The following is a 3,009-nucleotide window of genomic DNA, read 5'->3' as shown; positions in this document are numbered from 1 at the left end:
TCATTCTGTCCAACCTTGTTTATGTCATGGGTGGGGTGCGGGGGAACCGATTATCATCAACTCTAGTGGCAAAACAGTGATTTCTTATTAAAGCAACCTACACAGGCATGATGGCATCAGGTGTGGCCTATCCCTTCAGCCATAGTTCATCCCTGTTAGGAATATCTTTATTCAACCTTGGAATTGGGGATGGAGGTGGAGAAATGCGTTGCCTAAGTAAAAAGGGTAATTTAGACAATTGTTTCACGGTTAATCCATGTTGTAGCATGTATTAATATTTCATTCCCTTCTATGGCTAAATAACATTCCATTGTATGGATATACCATATTTTGTTTATCCATTCATCAAAAGATAAGATGTTTGGATTGTTTCTACTTTTTGACTCTTATGAATAATCCTGCTATATATATATGTGTATAGGATTGTATAAGTTTTGTATGGACATATGGTTTCAGTTCTCTTGAGTATATACCTAGGAGTGTAATTGCTGGGTCATATGATAACTTTGTGTTTAACCTTTTCAGGAAGTGCCAGATTGTTTCTATATTTTATATTCCTACCAGCAGTTGAGGATGGTTCCAGTTTCTCCACATCCTCATCAACTCTCATTGTCTTTTTGTTTATAGCCATATTAGTGGGTATGAAGTATTGTCTATTGGGCTGGTCAAAAAGTCCATGAGATCATGAGAAAAACCCAAATAAACCTTTCAGCCAACCTAATGATTGTGGTTTTGATTTATATTTTCTTAATGACTATGTATGGGGCCCAGAGCTGGGGGAAGCTCTGGTTGGGTTACCAAAGTACTTAGGCTGATACTCAGATGGGCTTTGGTTAGCTCTCTGATGATTATGTGGTGAGTATGTGTCTGCTTATCAATGGATAACTTAGCAGGATTCTGCAGAATCACCCACTGTTTTAGAGAACTGCTATCCCCAAATAGAGACTCACATTTCATAGCATTTCTTAGAACATTGTTCATTCCCTAGGAAATCATTCCGGTTCCCATAAGGACCTCCTGGAAAATAGGTCTGGCTTATGCCCTTCCAAAGGGAACCTGATATGTGGCCTGTGATCAAAACCAGCCTTATTCCAGCTTTGCTCATGAAGCTGATAAGACCAGGAGCCTGAAACGCCAGTGATTGTCTGGGTTCCATGGTAGCCATCTCCCTTTAAGACAGGAAGTAGCAGCTTCATGTCTATTTCCTGATAATTGCAGAGCTTCCTAGCTTGATCTCAGACAGTCTGTATTTGTTAGAACCACTAAGAAAGGTCCAACTGGCATCACACAAATTCTTCCTTAAGAACATATCTTAAAGAAGGATAAGTAGGATAACCAAGAAGGAAAATAATTGGACTAGGGATTATCAGGTCCTTTCACTTCCAGCACCTCTCCTGGGTACTTTAGGATGAAATCACCTAAGTTAAACCTACCATTTTCAGAATTCTTATCTACAGAATGAAGATAATGATATATTTTGCTTACCTTGAGGTGGTTAATAATGTATCTGATTGTAAGTTGGTTCTTTTGAGAGAAAGACTTAAAATGGGTAGAATAATAGGAAGATGTGTTGCCCCTTCTAGCCTTCTTGCCAGAGTAACAAAGGTCAGTTGCCCCCTTACAAAAGGTAATGCAATGTCCCAACAATGGCTGTCAAGGTTCTGACATATCCATGGTAACCACTGCTTGGTTTATAGCAGCCAAACTCATATCTCCCTACCTTGTCTGATTATATAGCTAATTGCTAAATGAATTTTTAGTCATCACGTTTTTAAGTTTACAAAGTATCTACATAGAACTTACAGTGTGCCGGCACTCATTTAAGCAATCTATACATACTAAACTCATTTAATACTAATAACATGGCAAAAAGTAGGGGCCATCATTCAAAAAAGGTTAAGTAATTTGCCCAAATTTACCCATTTAGTAAGTGGTAATGCCCAGAATTCAAACCCAGGTGGTCTAGTTTCAGAGTCTGTGTATTAAGGGTCTCACCAGCTGTGTGAGTGAGATTTTCAGGGGCCAGAGAAACTACCACAGCTCCGGGCCTATTCCATCTTTTCTGGACAAACTGTATTGTATTCCTTTTTAAGTCAACTTTAAAACAAACTTTTTTAAGAACAGTTTTAGATATACAGAAAAGTTACAAAGATAGTACAAAGAGTTCACATTATACCCTGCACCTGTTTTCCCCTGTTATTAATAGTATTAATCTAACACATATAGACTGCCAGTTATTTTTCCAGCAAAAATAGGTTTATTCGGGATCAACAAAGAATTACATTTGGGGTCTGCAATCATGGCAAGTCACACACAAGTACCCCTCACAGCAAGGAGGGGGAAAGGTAGTTGGGTGGGCTATACTAAACAAAAGACTCTCTTGGGGGAATTTAGAGCTTGAAGTATAGTGGCTTTTCATTGGCTGAGTTGTGGCAATCTCTCATTGGCTGAGTTGTAGCAATCTCTCACTGGCTTCGCTCTTACCAGGCAAGAAATGGAAGTCTTCCTGTTGGGCTCTGCTGTTGTCATAGGGTGTGAGAGCTCCTCTTTCTGACCTCCTATTCTAATTGTGATTTTTATTTATTAATTTTTACATTTCCTCCTTTTGATCTTGATCTTTCACTGAAAGGGCTTCCCTGATGGCTCAGCAAGTGAAGAATCTGCCTGCAGTGCAGGAGATACAGGAGACATGGGTTCGATCCCTGGGTTGGGAAGATCCCCTTGAGAAGGAAATTGCAACCCACTCCAGTATTCTTGCCTGGGAAATCCAGACAGAGTAGCCTGGTGGGCTATAGTCCATGGGGTCGCAGAGTCGGACACGACTGAGCACGTTCTCCAGATGATCTTCCTCTGAAAGCAGTGTGGGTTAAGACTCGGGTTTTCTGGTTTCAGTGACTTTTTGTCCCTCAGTGCCAGAAAGGACCTTTCCTGGGTGTGGTATTCCATGATGGAAGGAAAGCATACACACTGGAAACCTATTGAGGTCACATTTGAGTAACAAGGAAGGGT

This window comes from Dama dama, chromosome X (genome assembly GCF_033118175.1).
Source record: "Dama dama isolate Ldn47 chromosome X, ASM3311817v1, whole genome shotgun sequence".
Lineage (NCBI taxonomy): Eukaryota > Metazoa > Chordata > Mammalia > Artiodactyla > Cervidae > Dama > Dama dama.
Note: the sequence above shows the minus strand (reverse complement) of the source record.